The sequence below is a fragment of the Hibiscus syriacus genome, unplaced genomic scaffold (genome assembly GCF_006381635.1).
Source record: "Hibiscus syriacus cultivar Baekdansim isolate YM2019G1 unplaced genomic scaffold, ASM638163v2 tig00116971_pilon, whole genome shotgun sequence".
Taxonomy (NCBI): Eukaryota; Viridiplantae; Streptophyta; class Magnoliopsida; order Malvales; family Malvaceae; genus Hibiscus; species Hibiscus syriacus.
Genome location: NW_024063495.1, coordinates 3596484 through 3616871, shown reverse-complemented (window position 1 = coordinate 3616871; position 20388 = coordinate 3596484). Strand labels below are relative to the sequence as shown.

General features: G+C 36.1%; 1 long non-coding RNA gene and 1 pseudogene across 1 annotated transcript; both read right to left on the bottom strand.

Annotated features, from left to right (window-relative positions):
• Positions 1-12612: 12612 nt before the first annotated feature.
• On the bottom strand, positions 12613-14079 carry LOC120191983. The gene is made up of 4 exons (XR_005522747.1): positions 13864-14079; positions 13111-13172; positions 12810-12866; positions 12613-12701 (listed from the first exon to the last, which is right to left on the bottom strand). It is a non-coding gene; the product is annotated as an uncharacterized LOC120191983 (long non-coding RNA).
• A 1260-nt stretch (positions 14080-15339) lies between these two features.
• LOC120192165 lies at positions 15340-18850 on the bottom strand (annotated as a pseudogene).
• Between the last annotated feature and the right edge of the window lie 1538 nt (positions 18851-20388).

The window sequence follows — 20388 nt, the reverse complement described above, 5'->3', positions numbered from 1 at the left end:
TTATGGAATTCATCATCTCCACGTGACGAGTTAATAAAATTTTAATGTTGATAAGTTTAAGGGTGATTTATTTTACTAAGTAATTATTCCGTGTGCATTATTTGTTTGATTTTGCTACAATATATCTCTAAAATATAACTGATTGGCTGGAAGTGACATGTTAATAAGATCTTAATTGTGACAAGTTTTTAGATTAAAGTATTTGACTATTTTCAAGTTTAGGTATTAAATAGGTTCTAATAAAAAATTCATGTACTCACTAGGTACTTAAGTTCAAATTTAGAGAATTTAAAAAAAACACGAGATATTCATTGATTGATTCGATGTAACACATCAGAAAAATTTTAGTGAAATTAAAATTTTGAATCAATGTACATGATAGATTAAAAATTAGCTGACCCTTATTCCCATATGTAATGGGGTAAGGGGGAAGTAGGATAGTAGGTTGCCCACAACGCCAGGTTAAGAGCAGCTTCTGTGAAGACTTCCAAATTATGAAAACATAGATGATTAAAAAATGTATTGTTTAAATTAATAATATTTTTCTAAAATTACAGGTTAAATTGATTAAAAAAATGTAAATTTAGAGAACTTAAAAGATTATTTTATCTTTTAAAAATTCTACAACGCTCGTCGAACATGGATGAACACCGTTAACAATGAACACCATTAAATTAATTTTATAAAACGTTAAATTATAGAATACTAATGGTATAATTACAAATTAGTTAAAAATCTAAATGTAGTTTAAGTAAAATACAATATTTATAAAACATTAGTTTTTAGGGTAAAATATATCTTTGGCTACCTAACTATTTATCCCTCTTACTTCAACCATTGATTTAGGGTTTATAGTTCAAGGTTATGGTCTAGGGATTCATCATATAGGGTTCGAAGTCTTAGTAATAAGCCTGAAACTAGACTTGATTCTGGGTTAAATGGAAAATGGAAGGGCAAAGGGAGCAGCATTACATTTCCTCTAAACGCACGTTTAGAACATCTCACTATCAACAACTTGTGAGCGAATACACATTTGACCTACATACATATCCAGGCACAAGCAATATCAGCTTTCCTACCATGAATGCTATCCATTCTCCATCTAACCCATAATACGGACAAGGATCAAAGTCATGCATGGAAATTTCCCTTTGCAATGCAAGCATGCAACAACAATAAAAAATAAAAACCCCAAATCCTGAGTGTTATTTTAATGAATGCTAGCTCCTGATGTTGGCTAAAGGTCGAACCAGCTATTTCATTTCAAGGTCTCCAGAGGGTTACAAAAATCCGTAACAATAAAAATTCCTCTTTCTTCTCCTTTCTTTTTAATTTTTACATATTCAAAAAGCATACAGAGAATAGCCCAAAAGAAACAAACAAAAGATGGTCATGGCGCATGCATGCGTGATAAAGGTCTGCTGCATGCAGTGTTTGCTTGCTTTAGTAACCCAATTTTACAAACAGGGAAAAGAAATGTTAGTCTCGGCCAACTCTGGTAATTCGGATTTATTCAGTTATCTGGTGCTGCACCTTTTTCTCCAGCTTGGCTTTAATTCTTTTGTTTCAAAAGTATTATTTGGTAGAAACAAGTTAAAATGGCCTTCGTTTTTCTGAAACCATTTACTTGTTGCTCACTCATCTTTGTAAACCCAAATTTCTTTGTCCAAATTGATAAAGCTTCCTCGGCTGCAGGGAGTACCAGATTTTCCACATTCAGGGAACTCAGTAACCTCTCGATACTGTAGATACATAATTTCCTCACACATTTATATATGATTATTTAACGTGTATATATATATATTTACAAATTGTTTTATCATATTTGCAGGCCTATTACACGTAAATAAAAATGGCCCAAGTGACTCAGGCCCAACAGTTCGTTTCTGATGCTTCCAAACCCTAGCACGCCCCCTCACCAGCAGCGTCGCATCCCTTATTTCCAGCCGCTCGAGGACACCGCAGCTTTCACGCCTCTCCAACAGTCCCCGAGTCCTCCGACGCAAGAGTCACAACCATCATCATCAACCAAAGCAACAATCCAGCATTAGAGTTCCATTAGGATTCAAAAATGTAATTTTAAAATATTTTTTTACAGTATAAATAAACATGTAATCAACCTATTGTAAGGGGGATTCGGATTACACGAAATAAAAGCAGAAATTCCAAGCAAAATTAGAGCAAAACCGGAACGTTTTTGAGAAGAACAAAAGGTAAAGCTTGTACCTTTTTTTTCGTTTTGATACTTGCAGGCGTTCGTTTTGTTATTCTTGATTCGGAAAACCACCAAAGGAAACGTTTTGGCCGATGAACATAAGGGGTAAACCGAAGATCTTCTCCCTTAGATCCACGGTTCCCCGAGGCCCGATTTAGAAAAGACTTTGATTTTTGAAACGAGGGTAAAACGATCTTTCGAATGGCCAAAAAAAATAAGGTTTTGCCGCCGTTGAACGGCGGCGGCGAGGCGGAGCTAAGGTGGCCAGAATCTGGGTTCATGCGAGAACCCAACCATGTTCTTATTTTTAAAGAAAGAACAGACGAGAGAAATGTTGAGAGAGAGGGAGTGACTCGGCTAGGGAAGAAGAGAAAATGAATTTTTAAACAAATTTTTGGCTTTTATACACAACCCATACCCGACCAGTTAACCCGCGTGTTGACCCGACCCAGTCTTCTGACCCGCATGTTTTTACGTATTTAAGGGTAAATCCCTTTTTGGACCCCTATTGTTTTAATTCTTCCATTATCGCCCTAACCTCTCTTAAAATTGATCCCCAACTCTGTATTCATTCAATTCGGTCCCCATGTTTTTTTTATTTCTTAATTTAAATGTTGTTTATTAGCATTTATATTTAATTATATAGTTTTATTATTTATTTTCTTATTTATTTTTTTTCTTGATCTATACCATTCGGTATTTTAATATATATACATGTTTATATTCTATATTACTACTATATTTTATTATTATCTATATGTACTTTTAATATTTTATTACTATATACTTTAGTTATTTGTCACTTGATTATTTTTATTATTTTTATAAGTCATTATATATTTGTATATTTATAACTAATATCATTTTTTTTTCTAAACTACTTATGTATATAAAATATATTATTATTATTTCTTTGCTTTTCTTCTTTATCTTATCTATTTATTTATTCACTTTTCCCTTTTTTATTTCCCTTATCTTTGATCTATTTGCTTATGCTTATTTATTTATTTATGTATATATTGTCTTTGCTCTTTTTATCTTGTTTTTATTCTTTTTCTTCTTTATTTTATTTTCTTTATGTTATTCGTTTTATTCACTCTGACACATTCACTTTTAAAGGGTACAACTTTCAAATCAATCTACGGTAAGTTATTCGGAACGATATTTTACCTTCTAATTTAAACTTATATCTTTCTTAATTAAGACAACTGGCAATTATAGAGTACCGAAAGGGCAGTTCAAGGGTGCTAACCCTTCCTTGACTGTAACCGACTCCCGAATCCGACATATCTTTGGTAAGACGCAGATCAGGTAAGAAATAAGATACCCGATTAACCTATTTATTTTTAAATAAATAATCGGTGGCGACTCCAATCCATATTTTTCAAGTCGAAGCCCAATTCTGGGGCCCAACCGAAATATGGTTGCGACAGCTTGGCGAATCCGCTGGGGACACATGTAAGTGAGTCAGGCTAAGGTAATTTCCAGTTGTCTTTTTAATGAAAGCGGTAAGTTTAAATTTTAAGGTAACATTTCGATCCTTATTGCTTACTTTTGATTATATTTTTCCGAGTAAATAGTTGACTGACCGTTTTTTAATGATTTCAGCTTCCCGAACTTTTTTCATCTAAGGCTCTAAACCCGAGCTCCGAACTCGTTTTAAGTGGGGGTGAAAGCGACGCATTCGTGTGAATTTATTCACCGCATATGCCTAGCAAGTAACCTTCGGGGATTCATATACCTTATGTCTTCGTGTGAATTTATTCTCCGCATAGACATAAGGGAATGTGTCCTCTCGAGTTTAACTTAGTCCACACAAGCCTGTGATGGGTTTAGGACTAAGGGTCTGGCAAGCCCAAGGGGGTCACCTGCAAGGAGAACTCGGGTACCATTTTTTAGAACCTAAACCAGGAGACTATGGAGAAATAGAGCCCACCCCGAAACCTCATTTCAAACCCTAGGCTATTTCTATTATTTCCTGCTTTATTTCTTGTTCAAAGCATGTGAACTAGAAATTTATGCGGATTAGGACTTGTTCAAAATCAACTTACGGGATAGAGATCATGCCCAGGTAGGAATAATAAGCATGTATGGTAGATATCGTTTGGGGTAGGATTTTTCATTTTATTATTTTGATTCACCTCACTAACTCTCTTTTTGTTTTTGTTCTCTTTTATCTTGTTTTCATCACTTGCATCATTTAAAAGAGGTGTTGATCCACCAAAAGTGTGTTTGTTAAACATAAATAATCTGAATTAATAAACAAAGGGGTTGTAATACAAGAGATAAAAATGCAGAGGACAGTCTACAAGGCGACTATGTGTCATATTCAATCCTGAAGGCGTGGTGCCCACAATTGAGGAATATATCACTTTGCTGCGTTATAAAGGACTCAGAATGAATCGGGTTTGCATCAAGCACATTGAAAGTCTATCTTGGAAAAACTAACTGGCAGAGGTTACAGGGGCAAGATGAAGGTTACTGATCTTAGGAGTCCCTTCAAAGACAACAATGACAAAACGATGGCTGAAATTAGAGACCATTGCTGATGAACTCAAGAAACAAACTAATGAACTTCACATAATTCCTACCAATTAAGGGCTCCAGTGACGTATTCAGGCTCAACAAAAAAATAAATACCCGAGATGCAGTCATTCGAGACTTCTTGGGCTAGTACAAAAAACAACTCAACATTTTCACGGTTCATCCAGAGAGGTCGGAGCAGTTCGATATGTTATTCAACCAGTGAAAGACGAAGGCAGAAGACTAGTCATCATGTCAGAAGCTGTCAGGATATTTTTATCTTTAAAATATAAAACACTCTTGTCCCCAATAAGGATTATTCATAATAACAGACACATTTTTTGGATCAATGCCTCGAGCATTTCATGCATCATGCATCATGCATTTAGACATATTTTGTATTTTGTTATTTTCTTTGCATTCACATTATCTAACAGAAGCATGTCTCATCAAATAGGAACACATACTGGATACACCACTCCAAGCTTACCACCGCAAATATTAAATACGCATCACCCACACAATACCCGAGCAAAGAAAAGACAAATGGATGCCAGAATGGAAAAAACTCGAGGAGAACATGGCAAGGCTACAAAAAGAATTGGAAGAAAAGATGGCTCAAAACAGTCAGAGTACTCTGGAGTCCATCAAGAAAAACCGGGAATCCTTGGTCGACCAAATAGTGGCCAAGTTATCATGTTTACAGCAAGCTAGTGTAGTAGGGGGAAGTCCCTCCGAAGGGGTAACCATATCACCAACCTCACAGGTGATTATGTCACCCGAGATCTTACCCAGACCACAAGAAAATTCTTCTGCTGTCAAAGGAAAAGAATCATCTGCTGTAAAGGTGCAAACTTCCAAAACTAATCCTGATAATCATCCGGGTGATTACAATATCCCGGATTTCAATGAAGATGACAAAGCGAAAAATATGGAAGAGAATATCAGGATGATAGAAGATCGAATGAAGATGGTCCAAGGGGACCATGATTATTATGGAGTGGACGCAAGAGAGTTGAGCCTGGTTCCAGATTTGGTGCTTCCACCAAAGTTTAAAGTTCCTGAGTTTGAGAAGTTCGATGGGAATAGCTGCCCATCAGCCCATATCATTATGTTCTGTCGGAAGATGACAGGATATGGAGGGAATGATCAACTCCTGATCCACTGCTTTCAGGAGAGCCTATCTGGTTCATCTATCCGTTGGTACAATCAGCTCAGCCAAACTCACATCAAGACATGGAAAGATTTAGCCAAGTCTTTCCTAGAACAATATAAACATATCAATGATATGAGACCAGACCGGGTTATGCTGCAAAGCCTGGAAAAGAAGCACAACGAGAGTTTCCGACAATATGCACAGCGATGGAGGGATTTGTCTGTGCAGGTTCATCCACCCTTGGATGAAAAAGAGACTAGAAAGTTGTTTATACAAACCCTGAAGATACCTTACTTCGGACACCTGGTGGCAATTACATATGGAGGTTTCTCAGATCTAGTTATGGCTGGTGAGATGATCGAGCTAGCTATAAAACAAGGAAAAATTGAGGGATATATCAACAATGTCAGCACCTACAACGCCAAAAAAGGTGTTACGATCTCAAGTCCAAAAAGTATTGCAGCTGTACCGTCTAGTACTTCTAAACAAACTCAGAGAGAACCAATGAAAGAAAATATTTGCATCAGTCCAATCCCAATGACATATGAGGAGTTACTCCCAACGCTAATTGAGAAGAATCTTGTGACTCCAGTTCAATCCAAACCTAGAGAGGCCCCATATCCTGAAGGTCATGATATTAACGCCGTATGCAGCTATCATATTGGGAGCTCAAGACATACCACTGAGAATTGTGGGGCATTGAAACGTAAGGTCCAAGATTTGATCAATTCAGGGGCATTCACTTTCAATATGTAATGGGGCATTCTGATCGAGAGTCAGATGGGGCATCCGTCAGGAATTTTGTTGCATTATCAATCATATCATCTTGTTTGAACTTGTTTTTCTTTCGTACTTCTTATGCGTAAACATTTTTAAGTCACTTGACGTTTAAACATTTTAAATAAAATGCTTCCTTCTTAGGAAATGAACAAATTTTAATCTTGAATTCTTTGAATATCACCTTAATTAAAAACTGTTTAATAATTGAGGTTGTAAATCTTTGACAAATGACAAGATTGAACCCGGTAAAACAAAGACCTCTTGGTCCTAATTTAAAAGATACATCAGATTACATGTTTTTTCTCTTACCGAGCTAAGTTTTCTCTTCTCATGAAGAGTCCATCCAAGGTCTGGCATTCAGACATGCATTAAGAGCGAACAGAATGGGGCAACTAACACATGAGATTGCAAAACTAATTGGTTTATACCTTTGTTTATGACGTTCAGTGATGATAATGATCTTCATAGATGTAATAGTCGAGTAAGCAAATCTAGTTTAGGTCAGTTGTTTGGAAATTGAACTCTAAAGATGAGATCCCTTGACTTTCAAAAAACACCTAGACTATAACAGGTTCTTCTTGACAATCTTAAGAAATTAAATCCGTAAAGCTGAGCTATTCCACTAAGGCAATTGGTTATAGAGGAAACTCGAAAGCCCTGACTTTATGAATAGATTATGTTCAAACTATGACACTGCTCGGACACTTGGCAATTCGGTGTTTGCTCCACTGCTTTTGTCAGGTCAAAGACTTTGTGATGAGACGAACCCTTCAGTGATTTATCCCTCTAAAGCTGAGATATTCCACTAAGGCAATTGGTTATAGAGGAAACTCGAAAGCCCTGGCTTTATGAATAGATTACATTCAAACCATGACATAGCTCGGACACTTGGCAATTCGGTGTTTGCTCCACTGCTTTTGCTAGGCCAAAGACTTTGTGATGAGATGAACCCTTCAGTTAAACCTGATAAAAGTGATTATAATAATAAGTTGTCCCTCTAAAGCAATTGGTTGAACACCTCGGTTTTATGGATTCGACTAGCCAGACAATGGCAAAATAAATCAAATTTATCTAAAAAAGAAATTTCCGGTAATAATAGACTAAGGGAGTTGAGAAACACCTGTTATAGTCAAATTAACACGAGCACTCAAGAATTTCATTTTTAGACCGATATTTCTACACTACCTTTGTTAGAAGAGCTTACGAAACTTGAACAAATGGAAGATTTCAGAGAACTGAAACAGAAGTGTTCTGAAAAGTCTAGCCATTGATTATGCTAGTTGTGTCATTTTGTTCGCCTCCGATCAAAATACCAAATCAAGAAAGAGGGGCATGCCATAATCTTCACGATAACCAAATCGATGAAACAAACCCACCTCTAAACCAACTTTTCGATCTTGATATTTGTCAAAGATTTGTAGCTATCAAAGATTAAAAGAGTGTTTGATTCTTTTGATATCCAATGAACTCATGTTTTATGATTTGCTTCAATTGTGAAACCTAGAAGGAAGTAACGTTTTCAAAGATTCCTTTTGATATTTTTCAAAATTTTGAAAATTCGAAAGAAGAAAAGCATTTTCAAACAAGATAAGTTCTCTGGAAGCATATCTTGGAATTCAACAAATATCGTTCCCAAGCTCAAGATCGAAACTGAGGCAAAAGAAGCCATTTTTGGGGTAAAATTTGATAGGGGAAGGAAAACTTCTCTTGAGGTCTACAAGAATACACCCTGGTGGAAATGAAGACAAATTGAGTCAGAGATAGAATGAGGACTGCACACGCAACCATTCCCCTCACATCTCAACATATACATCAGCACGTACATACATGACGCATGAAATTTGTATATTTGCATTCATCATCATGTGTAATAAAGACCTTGATTTTTCCTCTCTTGAGGACAAATTCAACATCGAATAAATTTCATCTTGGCATATATAAAAATCCATCATCAGGATAGTTACATCCAAATACATTTTATAGATCTTTCAGGAGAATATGAGATTAAAAGCCAACTCGACAGATTGAAAGATCGACATTCATCTTCAGATTCAACAATTCCAATATAAATTTTGTCTCGCTTGAGACAGTCTCATTTAATACAGATGATTATCTCACTTGAGATTGCTTTTCTTAAAACAGACTTTGTCTCACTTGAGACTGTTTTACTCGAAAGAAGATTTATTTCACTCAAGACTGTTTTTAAAGAAGATTTTATCTTGCTTAAGATAGTTTCCCTCGAAACAGAAAATTTTTTCTCCCTTGAGACAGTTTCTCTTGAAACATAAACATTGAAAACATTTCCCTTGAAATGAATTTTTTTTTCTTTCTCTCTTGAGATAGTTTTCCTTGAAACAAAATTTTGTCTCCCTTGAGACATTGAAAACATTTCCCTTGAAATGAATTTTGTCTCTCTTGAGATAGTTTCCCTTGAAACAAATTTTGTCTCCCTTGAGACAGTTTCTCTTGAGACATAAACTTTGAAAACAGTTTCCCTTGAAACAAAATCTTTGAATATGTTTTACATTAAACTAATTTCGTCTCCCTTGAGACAGTTTCTTTTAGAACAAAGTTTTGTCTCTCTTGAAACAAAAAATCTTTGAATATGTTTTCCTTAAAACAAATTTCGTCTCCCTTGAGATAGTTTCTTTTGGAACTAAGTTTTGTCTCCCTTGAGACAGTTTCTTTTGGAAACAAATTTTGTCTCCCTTGAGACAGTTTCTCTCGAAGCAACACAACTTGATCGAAGGTAGATTTCAACTTCACGACGAAGGATATCTAGTTCGAAGCGAGACAACGCAAGTTCAACTTCACGACGAAGGGACCGCTGGTTGTCAACAAACAACTTCTCAATTTCAGAGCCAATTTCAACTTCACAACGAAGGATATTGGACTCCAGACAACGCAAGTTTAACTTCACGATGAAGGGACCGTTGGTTTTCAACAAACAATTTCCCAGTTTTAGAGCCAATTTCAACTTCACAGCGAAGGATATTGGGCTTGAGGCAACACAAGTTCAACTTCACGATGAAGGGACCGCTGGTTGTCAACAAACAATTTCCCAGTTTTAGAGCCAATTTCAACTTCACAGCGAAAGATATTGGGCTCGAGGCAACACAAGTTCAACTTCACAACGAAGGGACGGCTGGTTGTCAACAAATAATTTTCTAGTTTTAGAGCCAATTTCAACTTCACAGCGAAAGATATTGGACTCGAGACAACACAAGTTCAAACTTCACAACGAAGGGACGGCTGGTTGTCAACAAACAATTTCCCAATTTCAGAGCCAATTTCAACTTCACAGCGAAGGATATTGGACTCGAGACAGCACAAGTTCACTTCACGACGAAGGGACCACTGGTTGTCAATATACAATTTCCCATTTCCAGAACCAATTTCAACTTCATAGCGAAGGATATTGGACTCGGAACAATACTTGGATTTCAACTTCACAACGAAGGAAATCCAATTCTCAGGCTCAACTTCATGACGAAGGAGCCATATACAATTCCAACTTCACAAACAGATTGACCCAACTTCGTGACGAATGAGTCATCTATAACAACACCACAGTCTTCAGGCCAAGGGTCACCTTCACGACGAAGTACCTTGAACCAGAAGATGATTCAGAGGCCACTTGCCAAAAGCTCGGAGTCCAATTTCAACTTCACAATGAAGGATTTCGTGCTCAGTTTTGACTCAGCCTCACGACAAGGGAGTCATTTCACGATTCATATCGATAAACCAATTTCAATATCGGATTTCAACTCTATGACAGAGGACATTCGATATGACCGAAATTTGTGTCTCTTTATCTTTGCTCTATTTTCGTTACACGATAATGAGCAAAGAGGGGCAGCTGTAGATACATAATTTCGTCACACATTTATATATGATTATTTAACGTATATATATATATATATATTTACAAATTGTTTTATCATATTTGCAGGCCCATTACACCTAAATAAAAATGGCCCAAGTGACCCAGGCCCAACAGTTCGTTTCTGATGCTTCCAAACCCTAGCACGCCCCCTCACCAGCAGCGTCGCATCCCTTATTTCCAGCCGCTCGAGGACACCGCAGCTTTCACGCCTCTCCAATAGTCCCCGAGTCCTCCGACGCAAGAGTCACAACCATCATCATCAACCAAAGCAATAATCCAACATTAGAGTTCCATTAGGATTCAAAAATGTAATTTTAAAATATTTTTTTACAGTATAAATAAACATGTAATCAACCTATTGTAAGGGGGATTCGGATTACACAAAATAAAAGCAGAAATTCCAAGCAAAATTAGAGCAAAACCGGAACGTTTTTTAGAAGAACAAAAGGTAAAGCTTGTACCTTTTTTTTCGTTTTGATATTTGCAGGCGTTCGTTTTGTTATTCTTGATTCGGAAAGCCACCAAAGGAAACGTTTTGGCCGATGAACATAAGGGGTAAATCGAAGATCTTCTCCCTTAGATCCACGGTTCCCCGAGGCCCGATTTAGAAAAGACTTTGATTTTTGAAACGAGGGTAAAACGATCTTTCGAATGGCCAAAAAAATAAGGTTTTGCCGCCGATGAACGGCGACGGCGAGGCGGTGCTAAGGTGGCCAGAATCTGGGTTCATGCGAGAACCCAGCCATGTTCTTATTTTTAAAGAACAGACGAGAGAAATGTTGAGAGAGAGGGAGTGACTCGGCTAGGGAAGAAGAGAAAATGAATTTTTAAACAAATTTTTGGCTTTTATACACAACCCATACCCGACCAGTTAACCCGCGTGTTGACCCGACCCAGTCTTCTGACCCGTATGTTTTTACGTATTTAAGGGTAAATCCCTTTTTGGACCCCTATTGTTTTAATTCTTCCATTATCGCCCTAACCTCTCTTAAAATTGATCCCCAACTCTGTATTCATTCAATTCGATCCCCATGTTTTTTTTATTTCTTAATTTAAATGTTGTTTATTAGCATTTATATTTAATTATATAGTTTTATTATTTATTTTCTTATTTATTTTTTTTCTTGATCTATACCATTCGGTATTTTAATATATATACATGTTTATATTCTATATTACTACTATATTTTATTATTATCTATATGTACTTTTAATATTTTATTACTATATACTTTAGTTATTTGTCACTTGATTATTTTTATTATTTTTATAAGTCATTATATATTTGTATATTTATAACTAATATCATTTTTTTCTAAACTACTTATGTATATAAAATATATTATTATTATTTCTTTACTTTTCTTCTTTATCTTATCTATTTATTTATTCACTTTTCCCTTTTTTATTTCCTTTATCTTTGATCTATTTGCTTATGGTTATTTATTTATTTATGTATATATTGTCTTTGTTCTTTTTATCTTGTTTTATTCTTTTTTTCTCTTTATTTTATTTTCTTTATGTTGTTCGTTTTATTCACTCTGACACATTCACTTTTAAAGGGTACAACTTTCGAATCAATCTACGGTAAGTAATTCGGATCGATATTTTACCTTCTAATTTAAACTTATATCTTTCTTAATTAAGACAACTGGCAATTATAGAGTACCGAAAGGGCAGTTCAAGGGTGCTAACCCTTCCTTGAATGTAACCGACTCCCGAATCCGGCATATCTTTAGTAAGACGCAGATCAGGTAAGAAATAAGGTACCCGATTAACCTATTTATTTTTAAATAAATAATCGGTGGCGACTCCAATCCACACTTTTCAAGTCGAAGCCCAATTCTAGGGCTCAACCGAAAGACGGTTGCAACAGATACAAGCAAATAATGCCTGGAAATATCCCTATAACAAAAGACCAATTAGGCAAGTTTAGCTTGGTCCAAAATTAGGCTCCATCTTCAAGCAAATTATGGCCACAAAAGACCAATTGAAGTTGACAGAAACAACAATGCATATTCTTAGTCCAATCTAATAATACACTTACTTTTCCTTGATATTTTCTGCTTGTAGCTACTATAGGGAGCTCAGCAACCTCCCAGCCGAATATCCTAAGAAGCCCAGCTGATACGACAACAGACCTGTGCATGTGCAACATCCATAAATTCATACACCGATAAAGTATTTCAGTGACAAGAACACCTTGCAAATCCGGCCCCGATGTGTGTGAGAAGAGAGAAACATTATACCTGACCATCAAAACCACACAATACATTCCACCAAACTCTTGTCCAGATATATTTCTCCTAAAAGACATTAAAAGAGTAACCATCAGATATGATTAGAACAAGCCAGACCAACAGCAAATTATTTGTCTTAACAATGTTAGTAATATCATTAAGCTGCAAATTTTGTGATTAATAGAACAAGATGGTCTAGTAACCAGAGAGAAATAAACATGTATTCTTGATAACAGTTTCTTCCCATAAAGAGATTCCACATCTATTTGAGGCAAAAGAAAAATGGCACAGTTAAAGAACGCGTACATACCCATAGACCATGACAGGAATCAAATCACGACCAGATTTAGCAACAATAGGATCAAAACATTCCTGTCAAAAAGGAAGTGCAAATCACTTGAGCAGACAGGAAGTTTAAATAAAACTGAAAAAATATTACATCTGTAGGAGAACTTAATTTTTTTCACAACCAGCTGTAAGATGTACACAGGTATGTTAAAAAATCCCAAAGAAAAACCAAATACTTCTGATTGTAATCAAGTTCTATTAAAAATTAGCTTATTTCTGAAATCCTAGCTTCACTACAAGTGAAGTTCTAATACTTTTTGACTAATAGGTTTTCATCAACTTGATTAGAGAATTACAATTTTTCTTTTGTTGAGCAGGTTCTTAATACTATCCCATCAGCCATCCATAATAAGTTATCCTACAGTCTAAAGATTAATGATTTCCTTCGTAACCCAGCATCATCAATGATTCTATACTTGGGAATTTCAACTGTTTTAATAATGATACTATTCACTCTACAAGAACAAGTTCCCTTTTATATATTGTTCAAAAATCATACCAACTCATGGGCTGAGCTTATCTTAAAATTTCAACCAGAAAAAATGGTCAACATGAATTGTTCCCAACAAACTTGGAGGACATGACTAAATAGTTTGGTAAAAGGCAACATAAGTCTAACAAAAAGATCAAGGAACAAAAAATGTATATAAAACTCCAGAACAACTAAAAGCTCAAACACTGAAATTTAATATGTTTCACATCTGGAAGTACTTACTCGAAATATTGCAGCTGCACTTGAAAGTAACGGCAAGTGTTCAGGATAACGGCTTTTTCCACTCAGTATTCTCCATTCGACACCTCAGCTACATCAATACATAATTCCTTTTCTAAGTTCTTTTTTCTGATTATATTTGAGAACAAAGTGGGAATTATCTGCACACCACTGGAAACAGTACTCTGGAGAGCCCCATGAATCCTGTTGCAGTCATCGCAACAGAACCATTTATTCTTGGGGATTTCCTGTTGTGTGGAAGAAAACCAAAATGGTGATCAACTAGCATGTATTTTTCGATAAATAATCTCCTAGAAGGTTTCAGACTTACTTTCAAATCACACAGTCCACTATCCCGCAGGCAACCAACATGGAACTCCTCACACTAAGAAAGGACAAGAGAAAAAGATAATATTAAAACAAAGCAAATTGCTTGCTTGGACAGAAAGAGTACGAGGAAGCTGCACATACTTGATCACAGAGAATCACTGTTTGATCATCAAATGTAGAGCCACTAAAGTCATGGTCCCTGACCAAAAAGACAAAATCATCCATAACACAAACGTTGGTAACAAATAAAGACTCCAAGCAATGAACAAAATGGAAAATACAAAAACCCAGAAAAACAAAATGGAAAATACGAAAACCCAGAACCAAGAAATGCAATGAAGAAACTATCATGAGATTATTCACTCATATAGATGAATGGAGCCATGGAGGGGATTAGTCACACAATTAAGTTCATAAAATTGATAACGGTAACAAAGTTGGGGGGGAGGGGGGGGGATGCAAAGGTACCAACCTGCAAATAACACAACCACCAATCTCGATCTCTGGTGCTTTAACGACTCTTGTCATGCCATCAATTTTAATCAATAAGAAAGACTCACATTATCAATAATTGAGGTTGAACAACTGTCAATGGTACTTTGATACTGTAAGATTTTCTCTCATTTAAAATGATCCCCTTTACCATACTTTTATATATAAAAAGATTGATTAGATCCACCTGCTTCTCATTGCTCATTCAAAATAATGCAAAAAAGTTTCAGGCTGCTAATCAGGGTGTGAAGAAACATGTGTTGCATATGTATTCTTGGATGTTAGCAGTGAATGATAGTGATGTTGATGCAATAATGGACTCTTAATTGGACATTTTTTCAAGTATTTGGCTAATTCTCACCCACCAGTGGTCACCAGTTGCTTAATTTTAGGAAAATGTTTAATTTATTCCAATAGATGGAGGATGCCATTGCCTGGATGCATTCAACCAGTCTTGAAAAACAAGCAATTTGAGTGGCCAAAAGCATTAAAAAGCTTAAATTTTGATTACTACCAAAGGTTCATCAACATCATTGCCACCACATTGCTCTCCAAAGAACTTTTGGCACTTAAAATACACAACACAAGCATTCATTTCCATTGCTAAGTCATCAATTAACCTAATAGTAGCCATATATTCCATTTACTCCATGTTGCTGCAAACTAATCCTTGGATATTTCCAATTTAAATTCCTCACGCCAGACAAAAATAACAGGGATTTGATTTCACAGTTCTCCGAATTACACAACCAAATATATGTCTCTCTCAACCATTGATAAAATGTACAAAGATCAGGCAATGTTACAGAGGCTTCTCACCAGGAAGATAAGAGGGAGATCCACCCTCGATTTGGTTCTTTTTCCTATTGAAGATGCCGCTGATATTAGGTAAGAGAACCTTTTTCGAGACGGAAGACTTCTCCTTTTCTAACTTGCTAACCTGAACAGTTTTCTCTGGTGGGTACGGCTTTTGAATTCTGTAGTGCTGTGGGGATGATTCTGTTGTCATCTGTGCTTCTGCCAGTATCTGAGATGCAGCTTCGGCTGCTTTCTTTTGTTCCCTGTCACGCCACCTTCGGAGCTCTCCCTCCACGGCCCTCTTTGCAGCTTCAGCCATCTCAGCCCCCTTCAAAGCATCTGCAGTTGCGACCTTCATGTCTTCAATCTCTTTCTGAGTCACCTCTAACCTCTTAAGGGCCTCGTTTTCACTAGCCTTCACAGCTTCTATCTGAGCCATAGCAGCCGCCACTTTCATTTCAGCTAAATTGGTCGACTCTTCAACTTTCCAGCTCAAAGACTCAAATTCTTCCCTGGAGATAGTTATACTGGCTCCAGACTCGGGTTTTCTCAGAAAGCATCTTTATTTGATCATGCGCCCTAGTCTCAGCTTCAGCGTCTTCCAGAGCAACTACCAGCTCCTTCTCTGCTTCCTCAAGTGCAATTCTAGAGGTTTCAGCTTCCACCTTTAGCTTCTCAGCTTCCTTTTTCATCTCTTTTGCTTCTCGCCGTGCATGTTCTGTTTCGACTGATAGCTGTTGGAGGGTTGAAATCATTTCTTCACAGTTACCTCTCGTTTTGGATTCCTCTGCAAGGAAAGTTTCAAGCTCAGCTTTACTTTTCCGAAGCTTAACATGCAGATTCCCGGCAATGGACTCTGTTTCTGCTTCCTTCTCCTTCAGCTCTGAATGCTCTTTCTTCACATTTTCTAGTTCCACCTTAAAAGACTCCACCAAACTTCTCAAGGACTTCTCTTCATCAGCGACTTTTTGCAGTGATTCTTTAGCACCATCTAGCCCTGAGGTAACAGTTTGCACATAGTCCAGATCTGAAGCCTTTGCATTTTCCATCAGCTTCTGCAAAGCCCCAATCTGATTATCCGTTTCAACCAGTTTTGCTTCAAGATTTCGCATAAGCTCAGGGTAAAATTCATTCTTCAAAGAAAGAAACTTCTTTGTTGACTCCCCAAGGGTAGCTTTATATAATTGCCTCCGAGAATCCTTTTCGGTGAACATTTCGGCTTGCTTTTTCTGTGCTTCAAGAGATGCAAGCTTCACTTGTCCGATTGACTCCTGTAAATATGAAATTTCCGTAGACACCTCTTCAACCTTCTCCGTGTTAACCTTAGCTGCATGTCAGCTTCTTCTGTCTGTTTGAAGGCAGCAGTTTTTGCTTCCAAGGATGCATCACAGTCCTGACGAAGCTTCCTCAATTCTTGTTTAGCCGCATCAAGTTCAGTAATTACGGTCATGTATTGTTCCCTTGCAGTTTCCAAGTCTAGGCTCCTAGCTCCGTCAGGTCTGGGAAGAATATCAGAATTTGCTTCTTCAATCTGCTTTGCCTGATTCTTTGCAGCTTCTGTAGCCTTGATTGCAGATTCTTTCGACTCGTTAACAGTTTTGAGTTTATGAGACAGTTCCTCAAGGGTTCTTTTAGCCCTTTCCAGCTCTACAAGTGCTTGAGCCTTGGTTGTCTCGGCATTTTCTAGTTGATCCTTCAATCTTTTCAATTCTTTCTGAGTGAGATGAAGCTGAGTCTCCTTGGCTAGAACCCTCTGCAACTCGAAAACAAATAACAGCTGAAGACTAATAAATGAATCTTGGAAAGACGACAAAAATGCTTATTAACAAGGTCTAGTTGCCACGTGGGCTTCTCATATAAAGGTAGATTCTATTTTCATGATCCTCAGTGGTATGGTTCATAGACATTTTAACACTTACAGCCATTATTGATGAATGCGAACAGGGGAATAAAAAAAGTGAAAGGAAAAAACTTCAACGTGCCACAGATATCATATCCAAGCCGAGAAAATACGTATACTATTACAACTTGTCACAAAATTTCAGGTGAAAGAAGAAAGAAATCTTCAGTGAGTCAATAGTACCTCCGCAGATTGAGCTTTTGCCTTTCTGATGGTAGGTTTTTCCCCAGAGAAAGCGCCTTCACCGAAGAGTGACAGCATCTTTAACAGACTGGAAAGGTGCACTGGTGTCTATCTCTCCCACCTCCACTTTTGGACGTCCCTTTGCAACCATAATGTGTCGTGTCTTTATTGTTTGTGTCTGAAGTTCACAAGTTCAACAAAGGGTAAAAATCAGTACGAATTCGACAAATGAGACCAACTCAATAAGATGTGCAATATAATCTCCAAAACCAACATGTCTCAGCAGAAAGAATGTGAAACATGATCTCAAAGAAACTTTAGACTCCTCCAGAGCCAAATGGTTCTTTTGCATTATTACATATTTCGACATCTTAAATCGATTGCCCGATCACAACATAGACTAGTAGCTTCAGGCTGGCAATAGTACACTAATCAAAAGAGACAGAACAAGGTTAACAAGTGGAACCTTGTGTTATACATCTGTCCTAGATTACCGAAAGCTTCAACACCATCAACGAAAATAGATTCCAGTACAAAAAAAGTCAAAATCGCCAATAAATATTTCAACATCATGAAGCTGAACATACCTTAAATATCCTTCTAAAGTCTTCAACCAACTTTGACTATCTAATCACCTTTGTAAGAACATGAAGCTTTAACTTTGACCCAGAAATTCAAGCAACATAACCCTATCTCAACACCAGAGACAGAAAAAAATACATTTAAGAAAATTTTCTAGAACTCAAAAACATAACAAAATTGATATCTCAAGTCAAGCATAGAAGTGAAACGAACCGTAAAAGATCATTCAACAAAGCAAACAAATATCCTGTAAACAAAAGTAAAAACTTTACCTACGACAGCAAAAACCAAAAAGTAGTCAAATGAAAAGAAAAGAAAAGAAAAACAAAAGAAAGAGAAAATTTTGAAGGATCACATTGTCTAAAACTAAAATCCCTTCACAGCTTGATGGACATCTTCTTTGATCTCATACTGTTCCTTCTTTCTACAAAAACCCTTTTAGTCTTTCAACCTAAATACCAAAATCCACCCAGAAAGACCCAAACTTTGGACAGGAATCTCCCAAGAAAATTTGATCAAAAATTCTCTGCCGAGAAACAAGTAGGCTTCTGAGGAAAGAAGAAGAAAAACTTTCGTGGGGTTTTAGTCAAAAGGGGCTTAGCCATCTTCTCTTTCAGTGTTTTTGAAGGATTCAAATAGTAAAATATTGTAACTTTAGAGAGCGACAGAGAGTTTGAAACAAAATTTTATATAAGCAAGGACAGTGAAGAGAGAGAAAGCTAGAAATACTGTTTCGACAGAGAGAAAAATGGTACTTCTTGGACACTAATGTAGAATGTCTCAAAATGTAAGGGTATTTGTGTCTGAAGGGTAGTAGTTGGGAGAAGGGTGGTACGTTAGAAGTCTTAAAAGTCTCGACTGATGGGCGGAGCAGTGACAAGATGAGAATGAGTGAAAGAGAAGATGCTAAATAGTTTGGTTATTGATCCAATTGCTTTGCTTTGCTTTTCAGCTGCTCTCGTTCATCTCATCAGTCATGTAATTTGTCTTCCATTATTTTTGTTTTTTTTGTTATATTTTAAATTAAATTATAATTGATAATTAAATTAAATTTTTTAAAAAATTCTACAAGACTTGTATATTTTGAACTAAATTATAACTAATAATTAAATTAAATTTTAGAAATTTTTTTACCACTTTCGTCGAGTATGAATGAGCATTGTTAACGATAAACACTATTAAATTAATTTATAAAACGTTAAATTATAAAGTACTAAACGTATAATTATAAATTAGTTAAAAATCTAAATGTAATTTAATTAAAATACAATATTTATAAAATATTAGTTTTTAGTGTAAACTATATTATTTACCACCTAATTATTTATCCCTTTTACTTTAACCATCAATTTTTTAATTTTATCAATTAGGTCACTTAACAATTTAAATCTTATCAATCAAGCCACCTATTGTTAAATATTAACAGAGGAGATGACATGGAATTTTGTATAATTACACATTTAGTCCTCATTACTTACACATTTTATTAATTTGGTCTTAAATTTTAATTAATTTAATAAATTTAATCCTCAATTAGATGGTGACGTGTGTCACTATGTGTGTTGAGTTAATCGATCGATTAATAGGCCAAGAGGGGGTGAATTGGTAATAAAAATTTTGATGGAAGCTTTTGCAGAAAATTGAAAAAAAAATTACAATGATTTAGAGTGGTTCGACTTTCTCAACCAAAGTCTACGTCCACTACCTTAGCTATCCACAATAAGGATTTTCCAACAAATTCACTAATTTGTTCTTTCTTGTGAGGACAAAGAGTAACCTTACAACTCCCTCAAGAATTATACCCCAAATTCTTGAGAACACTCTCTCCCAAAGAGAAGAATACAAATTTCGCAAACTTTACAGAAAAACCTCACGAGGTAGATTGTTTACTCAATTCTAGAACAAAGAAAGAACACCCAAGAATAAATATAATTGAGTACAAATGGTGTTCTTGAAAGCATAATGAATATTGAATGAAAATAGGCTTGAAATGCTCAAACTTGAGGTTTGATACTTTCTCTTTGATTCTCTCTTGATTCTTGTTTCTTGTTATTGAGTTAATCGATCGATGAAATAGCCAGTAGGGGGTGAATTGACAATTAAAATTTTGGTGGAAGCTTTTGCAGAAAATATAAAATATTTGCACAGCGATTTAGAGTAGTTCGACTTTCTGAACCAAAGTCTACGTTCACTACCTTAGCTATCCACACTAAGGATTTTCCAACAAATTCACTAATTTGTTA